The sequence below is a fragment of the Phodopus roborovskii genome, unplaced genomic scaffold, assembly GCF_943737965.1.
Source record: "Phodopus roborovskii unplaced genomic scaffold, PHOROB, whole genome shotgun sequence".
Taxonomy (NCBI): domain Eukaryota; kingdom Metazoa; phylum Chordata; class Mammalia; order Rodentia; family Cricetidae; genus Phodopus; species Phodopus roborovskii.
Genome location: NW_026126407.1, coordinates 36,674,679 through 36,689,238, shown reverse-complemented (window position 1 = coordinate 36,689,238; position 14,560 = coordinate 36,674,679). Strand labels below are relative to the sequence as shown.

Sequence of the window (14,560 nt, the reverse complement as noted above, 5' to 3'; positions counted from 1 at the left end):
AGAGAGAGAACATAAAAGAGGGAGCCAATATTGGTTTGAAGATAAAATTGAACACAAAGAAAGGTCTAGATAACTACAAGGCTGATGACAACTAACAATTTGAGCTTCCGTGGAAAGGTTACCATAAATGTCCTTCCCGGAGAGTGAGATCAACAACTAACTCATCCATGGAGCCCTCAACTAATGCCTGTTGGAAACGGCAGCAAACACCCATACATAAACACTGAGTCTAAGTAGAACCCAGATGCAGATGGAGAGGACAAGACCAGGATGCAGAAACACCTAGAGATGGCTTACCTGAACAAGGAGGAGCTAACAGGCCACCAGACTGATTGCTGGGAAGCCAGCATGGGACTGACTCAGGCACCCTGAATAGGGGTCTCAGCCAGAAGGACTGAACAGTCTAAGGGACCTCAAACAGTGGAGCCAGGATGTACCCCTGGTGCACAAAATACCTTGCGAACACATCCCCCATGGAGGGAAAACTGCCTTAACTTAGAGACAGGAGAGAAGCCCTAGTCCCTACTTCACATGACCTGTCAGACCTACATGACTTCAATTGGATGGCATTGCTCTACATATGGAATTGGGGTGGGGGTTGGCAGGGGAGTGTGGGTAGTGTGCATGTGAGAGTGCAGAGAGGGTAAAAGGGATGGGAGGAGGGAAAGGGGGAGGAAGAGAGAACTGGAATCGACATGTAAAATAATAAATTAAATAATAAAATGCTTTGACTCCAAAATTTAAGTTCAAGGACAAGTTACTGGGGAAAGGTTTTCTATTTTTGTTTCTGCAGAAAATGAAAAGATGTGGATTCCTTCCAGACTAATGTGGTTTGATCAAGCCAGACCCCCTGAAACAGAGCACCAGATGATCCTTCATTCAAAACATCTGGACAATGCAGCCTTAAAGACTATAGCCAGGATTTCTGCATCTTCTTAGAATCCCCCATGATAGCACCCCTTACCAGCAGGAAGTAGTTTAGAAAGAATGACACCCAAATTCCAAAATATTGTCTATAAATGTTTGTTTTCAGTTAAATGGACTTGGGTATATAAAATAAAGAAAGAAAGAAAGAAAGAAAAGAATAATAATCTTCTGAAGAAAATGGTTCAAATCATTTCTAAGAAATGCAAAGAATACATGCTTTTGAGAGTGGGACTGTTCCATAAAATTGATAATTCATAGTCTGAGAAGCAATATTTAATTTTCTATATGTTTTTGTTCTCTGCATTATTTTGGGAACAGTATAAGCTAGTATATCTCATTAATTTTCAATTCTACATTTCTCAAACTACTGAAGACATCAATAAATGTTGCATCTTGTTTTTAGTATTTTCATTTCTCAAGCACATAGTATATTAATTGTGCCACTAGTGTTTTATTTTATTTTTTTGAATGGAGCTTCTGTTTGATGATGGAGTTGGAACATGCCCACAAACATGAGAATTTTATGATTGAGATATTTTCTGTTTGAAATAAAGCTCACAAACTGTCACCAAAAATTAATAAATGCATCTTCAACTGATTTTGTTGTAATGCCTTCTGAGCCCTAGTATATCTCCATATGAATTATATTTTAGTGAGAATATAAATAGTGTGCTCAACCATTGTAGACACATATATACTACTTACCAAGAATTGGCCACAATACCTGATCTATTTTGTATATTCTATTCTTTCTAAAGATTTACAGATCATTTGATTATGAAAGATGCTGTAAAACTGTCACATATAATAGGAATATACAGAAAATAGTTGTTAATATATTAAAATATTGTAGCAGACACTGGGAATATACGAGTTGACTGAGTATGTCTTAGAAGTAAGGCTGCCCCCAAAGAAGCATAATTGTGAGGGGCATATAGAAGTTTTCTAAATAGAAATATATATAAAGAAAAGTATAATTTAAATGGAAAATATAAACATGAAAAGAGATGTAGCTGTTTGTCAAGAATTTCATCACCTTTGCTGTATGTACATAATATAGGTGTATTAGTCTTGAAAGTGAATACATGTTCCTAGTACAAAGTTACATACTGGAAAAGATGGGCAAAAACCTAACTACGTAGTGAACATTGTGATCCATATGTTTTTAGCAGCATGGTTCCATTAAGAATTTGTGAGCAAGGAGAGGCAATATTAAGTTTACCTTATTAGATGAGGTTGTTTGCAACCAATATGGAGGATGAATAAGACAGGTTATTTGAGAGAAATAGGTAAGATTGGCTATAAATGAATACACCAGTACTAAACTGTGGGAGGAGAGGTACTAGCATCATTCTGAACATGAATTAAGGTGGGCCAAGGTCAAACAGTGCATTAATCGGTTCCTAAAATCAATAAAAAAGAACCACTAGTATTTATTTACAAAATTATATTTTTCTTGGACCACCCACATCAGGAATTAAGGGATTAGAAGTTTAACAAGAGAAGAAAGTTCCAAGCTAACAAATCTGTGATTTTTTCTGCCACTTTGCAGATCTCTCTCTTTCCTGGAATAAAAGCAGAGCCAGGAGAACCATCAGGGAGCCTCATTTTCACCAGTTCCTCTATCCCAGCTACTGATAACATTCTATAGTGCTCTTTTCATTGGCACTTTTACATCATCATAAAATACCCCATATGCTAAGCACTTGAAGCTGGGGGCAAATGATCTCACCATTTCAGTGTGTAGTGTTTGCTACCAGACTTTTTGATAGAAAGCTGTGATGAGTTTCTGAATAAGACATCTAGAAAACTCAAAGAATCATCGAAATTGGGCTCATAGCACCTTACAGAGACTGAATAGCCAACCAGAATACTTGCATGGAACCGAACTAGGCACTTTTCACATAAGTTAGTTATACAGCTTAATCTTTGATGGGACATGTCATTGTGTAAATATGTTTCTCTTATTTCAAAGCACTGTTGGACAATAGTAGGTGGGACTAGGAGAGGTACAGGATTCTGGGAAACAGGAGGGAGTCCTGATGTGATCTTGGGAGGAGTCTGGAGTTCTCAGTAAGACAAGAACATGTAGAAATATATATATATATATATATATAAGTAATTATGGCTTAATATTTTGACAGAGCGAGCCAATAAGAAATGCTAGTAACTGAACAACAGCTTTATAACTAATAGAGTCTCTGTGTTATTTTAGGGCTGATGCGGCAATGGGAACAGGCTGGCAGGAAAGTGTTAATAACAGATTGGTTTCTCCCTGAAACTTATTTGGCAAAGGGTATATTGTAAGAGTTGTAGTGTGTAAATTATGGCAAAACTCATGATCATGTAAGCAAGACAATTTCCTTCAGCCCCAGGCATAGTAAGACGTCGGTGAAGTGTGACTCCTCAAGTGACATCTTTTTTTTTTAATTAATTAATAAAAATTTCCCCTAGCCAGATATTAGTTCCCTCCATTCCTCCATCCCTCCTTCCCTCCTTTCCTTTCTCCCAGTCTTTTCCTACAAGTGTCCCTCCTCTGCTTAGCAATCTTCCTCTTTTCTCTTCAGAAAACGGCAGGCCTCTCATGCATATCAGCCATCCATGACATATGAAGTTGCTTTAAGAATAGGCACCTCCTCTCCTGGATAAGACAATCTGGTAGGAGGAAAGGGTCCTAAAAGCAAGTAGCAGAGTCAGAGACATCTTCTGCCCCCACTGTTAAGAGTCCCAAAAGAAGATTTGATGGGGAATGCTCTTCTGTATATATGTTTGTCTAATTGTTTAATGAATAGAACACTGATGGACCAGGCAGGAAGTAATGTAGCATGGCAGAGACTGCCACTAACTAACCATAGAGGTCTGGAGGTTAGTAGAGATAGGCAGGAAGTGACATAGCTGGCAGAATCAGAATATAAGCAGGGACAAACAGGAAATCACTCTCTTCTCTTTCCCAGTCCAGCTTTCCCAGTAAGCCAAAACCACATGGAAATACTTAGACTAATAGAAAAATGTGGTAATATTTAAGTCAGAGCTAGCCATACCCAATGGCCAACAGTTTCATAATTTATACAGCATCTCTGTGTGTTATTTGGGGCTGATGCAGTTGTGGGACCAGGCTGACAACGGGAAAGTGCTTGTTACACCAATCACTGGGATCGATATGTAAAATAATAAATTAAAAAAAAATGCTTTGACTCCAAAATTTAACTTGAAGAACAAGTTACTGGGGAAAAGGATTCCTATTTTTGTTTCCACAGAAAATGAAAAGATGTGGATTCCTTCCAGACTAATGTGGTTTGATCACGCCAGACCACCTGAAACAGAGTACAAGCTGATCCTACATTCAAAACAGCTGGACAAAACAGCCCTACAGACTACAGCTAGGATATCTGAATCTTCTTCGAATCCCCCAAAACAGCACCCCTTACCAGCAGGAAGTAGTTTGGAAAGAATGACGCCCAAATTCCCAAATATTGTGTATAAATGTTTGTTTTCATTTAATTGGACTTTGTTATATAAAATTAAATTAAAAAAAGAAAAAAAAAAACATTTCCTTTAAGCTGATATTCCTTCCATTATATGATGAAGAATAAATCTTGAGCTACTTCTCAAGACAAATTCTGGGAGAAAGCATCACCAAACTTGCTGCAGGAAGTCAGGCACTGAGCTAAGAAACTGGGGAAGAAAGTTTCATAATGTATTTGCACACTGTCTAATATTAGTATATAAACATTTAATAGGAAACTATAGTTATATTAGGCATGTATTATCTAAAATATAAAATTACATGTTCATAAAAAGTATGACTTCACCTGTTTAAGTCCCATGCTTTTTACAGAAAGAATTTACGGTAGCTAATTGGGTACCCTCCATGTAGACTAATATTATTGTTTTATCAGAGGTCCACTACCTCTATTATATAAATGCAAACAGTAGAAAGGCACATTATGTGACATGGTTTAATTATATTCTCCTCTACAGCTCCCAAATTTGGATTATTATTTCCATGGATTTGGAAAAGAAACAATAGACAGTTTGAGTATTAGAAAGATATAGAACCATGATTCTCTGTTTTGTTATTTCTCATAAGGAGAGAGAAAGAGAGACTGGAACAAGGAAATCATGGAACTTAACCTACAAAGCATTTAAAACATTTTCTAAAAGAATATGTTTATGCCATCCCAAGCAGGAAGCATCCCAAAGGATCCTTACAGAATTAGTAGAACCAATAGATTATCATCATTGAAATAAAGATACAGAAAATGGAGATTCTCATGGAACATTTAATCCAATACCTGTACTTCATAAATAGGGTAGTCAAAAAATCTCAGAGTAATGAAATAACACTTATAAATCACAAAGTAATGGAAAAGCTAACTGGGGCTCTCTGATGCCAACTTGAACTTTTTTAGTAAGTAGTGCACTTCTGGATGACTTACATGTGGGGAAGCACTGTTTGAGAGGGCTCTGCTTTGATTCTCTCTACAGAATAGAAGTCTGTGAACTAGGGCACATTTGCTTTTTGAGCTTTCAGTGGAAGGAAAAATCTGGCTTTTTGGGGTTTTGTTTTGTTTTGTCTTTAAGTGACATAAACCACTATTTAAACTAATGCTCAAGATCAAATACTGGAAGGTCATTTGTTTAGAAACTAAATGTTGCATAATTCAGATTTTTCAGATCAGGTAGAACATTCTATGCAGTTATTTCTCTTAAGGAAAGAAGAAATTAGAAGATATGATTCCAAATAGTAAAAAAGAAAAGCATTCACAATATTCACTAGAGGCTCTGCTGGTTAAAAGATTAAAGAGTCTTCCCTAGGTTTCTAGAAATACTTAGTAACCCAGTTTCTCAAGATCCCGTTATATCACAGCAGGATGTGTGTCTGAGAGCTTTTGGTTGGGAAAGCTTAGCCTCAGGAGAAAGAAGAGCCAATCCACTACAGGGAGATGTCCTTTTCTTTTCTTTCTTTCTTTTTTTATTTTTATTTTGTTAATTTTTGCCAAGTTTCACCTTTATTAATTAAATTAATCAAATGGACATTTTTCACTTTTCTCCTATAAAGCCCAATTTAGAAGCCATTCAAATACAACTTGCTCTCAGAATCATGCTAATTGGATCTCTTGTAATTCAAGAGATGGCTCCTTGATGAAGATGGTAATGATACACTCACAAGGGAATATGAGGAGGCATACTACTAGTCATTGTTTAAAGATAAAAATATGAAGCACCACTTTTCAAAGTTGAGTTATGTTTATTAATGAGGTAGGAAAGTTGATGTATCTCTTATTCTCATAGTAAAACTAAATATTTGTGAAATATTAACAATAGAAATATACCCTATAATAAAAAACTACACGTTCAGTAAGAATAGGAAGCTTCTGTGTCCTAGGGTGAATATATGTGTCCTTTTCAGCTCCATGGTGATGGTTTTCTCAAAGAATAATAGATTCCCAACTGATAATATAATTTTACACATATAGAAGTCTATTTTAGTGTTGTCTCTCAAAATAAGTGGTTCAATTACAGTCAATTGCTATTGCCCTTGATTTTCCTAGAGTGAAAGGTAAGCCCCTATCCCTGAAGAAACCATGCACTCAAAAACAGGTTCCAGATGACTATGATTTGGAACTGACTGAAAGTTTTCTCCTTGAGAATAGCATTGATAATACAAGAAGATGCCACATAAACTTCCAAAGAGGAGAAGTAACCCATATTCTTATCTATCTTGATGTTTATGACCCACCACAACCAACATGGCACAATAACCCCACAGATGCAGTAGTGGCATGCATACCTCAGCAGTAACCAACAGCTTTATAATTGGACTTAAGGCCCACTCAGCAAGACAAAAATCGTGTCTAGCACTTGAAAACTAGTCAACTACACAAAGCCTTTAAAGTTGTCGGTCTTGAAGGCAAACCTACAATGGATACTTTACAAAGAAAGCATAATCTAAAGCCACATTGTAAACATTTGTCTTTATACCCACTGATAAGTGACTCTTTGGGCCTCATTAAAGAAGTTTCTTTTCATGATTGAATGAAACTATCACAGAAAACTACACTAATCAAAATGTAAAATTGTAGAGGCCAGATCCAAAGAATACATCTATAATATCACATGTGCACCTTAGGCTAAGGGATCAATACAGAAACAAGGGTGAAAACATTGTAAGATGCAGAGGACCAGGAAGTTTACAGTGAGATTGTGTCTCCTATGAAGGTCTGGAGACACACAAGTATAATGTCTCCAACATCTCTAGTTAAATGAACTGAACAAAAACAACAATAGACACAATAAAGTGGACAGGAAAAGCCCACAAGACCTCAAATCTACATAGAGAACTACAAGAAACTAAGGAATGCTGAAAGTGAAGATATAGCTTTCCTCAGGGAAGAGCACATTGATTGTTAATTCAATATCAATGATCTTTCCTGAAAACATACATACAAGTAACATTATATAGACTGTCATTTGTATTTTAGTATTTATAAATATAATTAATTAATGGGAAAAAAAGAAGAAGCCATGAAGTTGAAAGACAGCAAGGAGAGGTATATGGGAGGGTTTTAAGAGGGAATTGATGTAACCATATTATGGTCTAAAAAGCTAAAATACATGACCAAGAAAGAAATTATTTACATTTATTCAGTAAAGAATTACAGATGTCTTTGGAATCCATGAATCTGACAGTCTCAGGTCGATACTTCCCCTGCTTCATCTGATTCTGCATTTTCTATAGAACTTCATCTGTTTAAATGTTCATCAACACTTTTTACAGAAAAGAGAGTGAACTGGATCATAATCAGTTACATTCTCTTTGTCATTCAGTGACTAAGGATAATAGGTGTGATCCAAGCTTGGCAAAGGGACAAGTGGGGATGTTTACCAATGTAGCTTCATCAACAAAATATGTACGGGGGAAGAGGCACTTGTTTTTTTTTTTTTTTTTTTATTAGTTTGTGCAGGGAGTTGGGGTTTGAGTGGTCTGAGTATCTTAGAAGGGTACATTGTGATTAATAACTTAGATCCTCCAGGTGGCCCTGTGTAGGAGTTGTCAAATATTTAGGAGATGAAGCCTAGTGGAAAACCTTTAAGTCATTTTCAATGAGCTCTGTCTCATCCATTATGTAATTAGTTCTTCTGGGTGACACCTTGTTTGGCAATACAAAGTCATTTATGAACACATGCTAATGCCATGATATACTACCCTCTATTATCCAAGTCAATACGTTCTTGTACTTGAACCTCCAAAATCATGAGCTGCATAAACCTTTTCTATTGATAAGTTAGCTGTCTCTGTTATTTTATTGAACTCAAAGGTGACTAATAACTGGAAAAAATGTGTTTGTGTGTGTGTGTGTGTGTGTGTGTGTGTGTGTATACATTGCCAAATGCTATAGTAAACAGAGGACAGAAGTAGTGAGCCTCAGAGTCAATCGGGATGTTTCTGACAATGCTAAACCAATCCAAATCCACCCTCAGCTGGGTATCAGTTTTCCTAAAATATTCTTGGATTTCAAAATTCTTACAGACATACATGTTACCTGATTTTCTAATGATCATTACAAAGATGTTTGTATTCTAAACAGGTTTAGGAGGCATATTGTCTCCTCCAGAGGCAACGGATTTATTTACATATTGTTTATTATGGGATAGATAATGTTCACTTTCAAGAGAGATGAACAAAGTCTTCAGCATATTAGAAGAGATTCTTTTTCCTTACACATGGACCTTTCTCTAGAAAAGTCAACATCCTTTGTGAGCAAACTTTGTTTTCTCTTTCGCTTTTCTTTATAACATTAAGACTAATGTCAGCACAAAAGTGATATAGTTAATTCTAATGTTGTGAGTAATTAAGTCTTGTGCAAGAAATGTTGAGAGACTAATTTTCACTTGGGAGGCAGAGTTAAAATTTAGACCACTCATGTTTTTAAAATAAGTTTATTTTAACTTTGTGTGTTTGTGTGTTTGCATGTTTACCTACATGTATGTAAGTCTACCATATGCATCCCTGGTACCTGTGGAGTCCAGAAGAGGGCATTGGATCCCCATTCATGGTTGTAGGTGTGCCTCAATGGGAAGACTTTTTACATAGCATGCATGACATCCTGGGATCAGTCCTTAACAATACATAAAACCAGGCATGGCAGCGAACATTTATAATCCAAGTGTGCTGGAGATAGAGGGGGGAACATTAGAGGTTCAAAATCATCCTGGCTATATAGCAAGTTTAAGCTTAGCCTGACAACGTGAGTCTTCATCACATTAAAAAAAAAAGACATTCTGACCAGAAACATCATAATAGTGTGTAAATGGTATATAAAATGGTATTTATAATTTACATATAAATTCTGTTGTCTTAGAGTCATCATTATGATACAGGAAAGTTGGAAGAACTGAATATATTGGAGACTCTTGGATTCTGTGTATCATCCTACTTACCCAGTACTTTGTATAGTAAATAACATATATTATCATTTAATTTGTAAAGGTATAAATTTACATAATCTCTCTAAAGAGGCTTACAGGAGTTTTGCTAAGTAATATTTACTTCTTAAAGTTTTAATTCTAATATCGGGAGTTACAAATAACAGATAGCTTGAGTTACATTAAAAATAATTTTTGCATTTAACATTTTTCTGCAGAAAGAACTGCAGAGAGATAAACTCTTAGGCATACCTACAGAATTAATTCTTTAGTTGGTATAAAATAGAAACTATGACCTAAAACTCAAGCACTAAGAACTAAATTGTTTCCCTTCTTTCTGTTGGTATTCTAAGAATGTGTCTCAGAAACAACTCTCAATGAATATTTTGCAAAGTAATTTTCAGTGATCAAAATGTTATTAAAATCTATTTACTCTTTTTCCACATCATTTAAAGTTTTTATTTTTGTGATTAGGATACAATTACCTTTCTCCTTTCCTTTTCCTCTCTCCAAATCTTTGATATAACACTCCCTACTCTTCTTCAGATTCACAGCATCTTTTTTCACTGACAACTACAGCACACACACACACACACACACACACACACACACACACATGCACATTCCTAAATATAATCCTAAAATATAATATAAATTTCCAGGTATATATGTTTTCAGGACTAATTTTATATGTATAGAGGAACAGAGCTTTAAGAAGGACAGCTAGATACAAGCTAGGAAGATGTTGATGATGACGGTTGGAAGCCATAACAACAGGGTTAGGGCTACATGGAGATGAGCCACCTGAAAGAGTATGAAGGAAAATAAGTGAATCATCAAGCAGATTAAACAAAATAGATAATTTTTTATATTGAGAGAGACTGGAAGCAATGAAATTCAGACCCTGATCTTGTATGCTAAAGAGACTGAATCTTTTTAGAGAATTGATTGATATGTGGGATGATATGAGCCTTATGCATCACATTGTACCCAACACTAAGGTGTTCCTCAAGTCTTGTTGGGAACATGTCAAAAGCATTTAATAAGTGTTTAGAGGGGGAGGTTTTTTTTTTTTTAAAAAAAACTATAACAATTCAGTAACCCTATTGAATAATATATGAGTTTATGATTTATATTGCTTTGATGAATATGCGAATTGAAATATGACTTCTATTATGTATTGAATGGTTTATTGTGTAAACAGATAAATAACTAACAGATAAAAATCTTTCTTGCAAAAGATTGCCAGAAAAAAAAAACTGTGGAAATAAAAGAATCAGTATGGATAATTAAGGGAAATGTAATAGAGGATGCTACAGTCATTTTCTGAGGCATTCATGAGTAACAAGCAGGTTACACAGTTGTGAAAATGTTCCTTCTAATGCACTAAACAAATGAAATGCATGGTTCTAGTACAGTATACAAATGAGAAAAGAGTGAATGATGTGAAAGGTTTGGCATCCTGGGCATGAATGTTACTCTCCCAAGCAGAAGTATTCACCCACTGCTAGCTCCTCCTAGAGATGAGGGATCAGGCAATTACAAAATTTAATTAGAAACATGTTCCAATAACAGTATTATGTTATTTTTTCCAGATTTAGAAAACCATAACATAGTTGTTTTAAACATACTTTTGAAAAATATAAATGCTAACATATTTTTAGTTATTATTCAGTGTTGGGGACTGTACCCAAAACTTCATGCATGGTAGGCAAATGCTGAGCATCACACCAACCCATGCTCCATTGCTTGCAATGTTGAGCCTGTAACTATATTTTATTCTTGGAAAGACCATGGAAAGATAAAATATGATGAACACATATTTGTAGATAGAGTATCTGATTAGGAAATGAAATGAAGGTGCAAAACATTAACAAATGGAATACATGCAAATGATGCATATAAATTGCCATTTCAAAAGATGTAACGTTAAATATATATGGTTTGATGAAGATAGCATGATCTTGAAAGGATGTACACATTTCCATTTAAATATAAGTTGGATAGTCTTTATTGTTTCCATATTTGAAGACATTTCCAGGTGTACTCCCCTTCTTCATGTGCAGGGTTCAACAGAGAAAGAGAATGCAGACAGTGACTCTGCCTACAAACACCCAGCCCCAAGTAGAATTCATGTCACCATGTATAGGAATTTTTTCTTTTTACTGAAATAATTAGTTCACAGAAATACTATTTTCTTTATGTTTCCAGGGATCTCACAGAGACAAGGAAATCTGAAGTGAATTATAAGCACCAACAGAATAACAAATGCATTCACTAAAACTTTTATTGGAGATTATTTCCTAATTCTTAAGAAGTTGAGTTCAAAGGTATTTTATATCACCAGGATTAGGAAAATAGATTAAAAAATAATCTCTGTGTGTCTTCACAAGCTTGGTCTCTTTTTTCAGAGGCCATAGTGTTTTTATAGTGTAGTGCTCTATCAAATCATAAATACTGCATTCTTGTCCTTCCTTCTAGCTCAGAGTTTCTTAAATTTCAAAGGTCAGCAGCACTCTAAGTAAAACCCTTGTAAATCAGATCCATGAAGAAAACATTATTTTAAAGTGCTTAAACCCAAGCAATAAGGAAGTTAGTGTCTACAATATATTAACACATTCCTTCTCGTTATCTACTCCTTATAAAATTAAATACGTGTTGCCCCCAATCTAGCCTTCACTTCAAATTTTGTATATCAGGAGTATAAAGTTCTAAATTGACAAAGAAAAACACTACAATTCCTTATAACGATGCTGAGGAGACATATCAGCAAATAGAACTATTCATAACCCAAGCAGAATGACCTTAGTTTAAATTGTCAGCATCCATGTATTAATAAAAATTCAAGCATGGCTATGCACTTGAAATTTTGTTGCTGTGAGATACATAGGCATGAAGATTGCTGGAGATTTCTGACCTCCAGCCTAGCCTCAAGCTTACTGAGAGTCTGTAATTCAAAGGAATAAAATAGGGAACAAAAAAGTGGGAAACATTACATCCTCTTGTGGTCTTGTACACAACACACACACACACATATACATGTATATACTATACACACATATACCACATAATCATCATATACCATATATCTGCAAAAACAACTTAAATGCTTATAATTTAAAGCAATGGTCAATATGATGTTTATGAACTTGTTTTTTCAAAACTATATCACTTGACTCATATATGGGTTTTAAACATAATGCAAAGATCACCAGCCTATAATTCATACCGACAGAAACTAGAATACAAGGTGGAAACTAAGATTCATACAAGGTCCCTCACAGAAGGAGAAATGAACAAGATCACCAGAGAATATTGGGAGAAGGGGTGGAAGTGAATAGAGAGTTAGGAGAAAGAGACAGGGAGGAGAGGAGAACATGTGGGATCAGGAAGATTGAGTCGGGGGATAAATAGATGAGAGACAGAGAAAAAAAGAGAGATACCATAATAGAGGGAGCCATTACAGGTTTGAAGAGAAAACTAACTCTAAAGAAATGTCCAGAAACCTACACGAATGACCCAAACTAAAAATCTGAACAACAGTAGAAAGGCTACATTAAATGCCTTTCCCTGATAATAAGATTGATAACTATTTATATGCCATCATAGAGTCATCTAGTAGCCGATGAAAACAGAAGCAGACACCAACAGATAAATATGCAGCCAAACTCCTGGAACCCGTTTGCAGAGAGGGAGGAGTGATAAGGAAAGGGGTCAAGTATAGGCTACAGATTCCCACAGAGACAGCTGACTTGAACAAAGAGGATATAATGGCCCCCCAGAATGATAACTGGGAAACAAGTGTTAGACCAACTCAGAGCCCCTGAACATGGGTCTCAGTTAGAAGGCCTGAGCAGTCTAAGGGACCTTTCTGACAGTGAAACCAGGATATATCCCTGGTGCACGATAGGACTTTGGGAGCACATTCCCCATGGAGGGATACTCTCTTAGTCTAGAGACAGGAGAGAGGTCCTAGACCGGACTCCAAATGACTTGACAGATTTTGATGATCCCTCCTAAAAGGCATCACACTCTCTGTAGAGTGGGTGGGGAATGGGACAGAAGGGGGGCTCATTGGACATGGGAAGGAGGAAGAGAGGGAGAGGGAACTGGGATTGATATGTAAAATAAGAAAAAATTATATATATATATATATACATATATATATATATGTAGATTTTGGTAGGCAGAATTTAATATAGAATATACTTGAAAGTATAATCCATTTTTAAAAATGCTGCTATCCATAAGAAATAAAATGCAAAAAAAATTGCATCATGCTTGATTCAGCAGCACATATATATACTAAAATATAAATGATACAGAGATTAGCATGGCCCCTGTCCAGAGATGACAAGCAAATTCATGTAATGTTCTATATTTTTAAAATCCCTTTAAAAATGAATAAAAAAAACAAAAAAGTGGAAGAAATGAACAAATCTCTTAAAGAAAGTACAGAAAACCAAGAAAAAAACAATTAAACAGGTGAAGAAAACATTTCAATACTTGAAAACTGAAATAGAGACAATAAAGAAAACACAAACTGAAGAATGCTGGAATTAGAAAAACTGGGGAAACAATTGGGAACTACATACACAAGCATAACCAACAGAATACAAGAGATGGAAGAGAGAATCTCAGGAGCTGAAGATAAACTAGAGGAAATAGATTCATCGACTGAAGAAAATCTTAAATCCAACAAATTATTCACAGGAAATATCCAGGTAATATGGGAAATCATGAAAAGGCCTAAGCTGAGAATAATAGGCATAGAGGAAGGTGAAGAAACCCAGCTCAAAGGTGTAGAAAACATATTCAACAAAATCATTGAAGAACACTGCCCTAGTATGAAGAAGGACATGCCTATGAAAGTATAAGAAGCATACTGAACACCAAATAGACTGGACCAAAGAAAAAAGACCCCTCAACACATATTAATCAAAACATCTAGTATACAACATAAAGAAAGAATATTAAGAACAGCAAAGGAAAAAGGACAAGTAACATATAAAGGCAGAACTATCAAAATTACACCTGACTTCTCCATGAAAACCCTCAAGGCCAGAAGGTCCTGGATAGATGTTCTACAAGTACTATGAGTCCACGATGCCAGCCCAGGCTACTATACCCAGAAAAACTCTCAATCACTATAGATGGGGAAAACAAGATATTTAGTGACAAAGTCAGATTTCCACAATATGTA

The 14,560-nt window shown here is 35.6% G+C and overlaps 1 pseudogene; it reads left to right on the top strand.

The window, feature by feature from the left end:
* The first annotated feature begins 13,642 nt into the window (after positions 1-13,642).
* On the top strand, positions 13,643-13,742 carry LOC127219919 (uncharacterized; annotated as a pseudogene).
* The last annotated feature ends 818 nt before the right edge of the window (positions 13,743-14,560 follow it).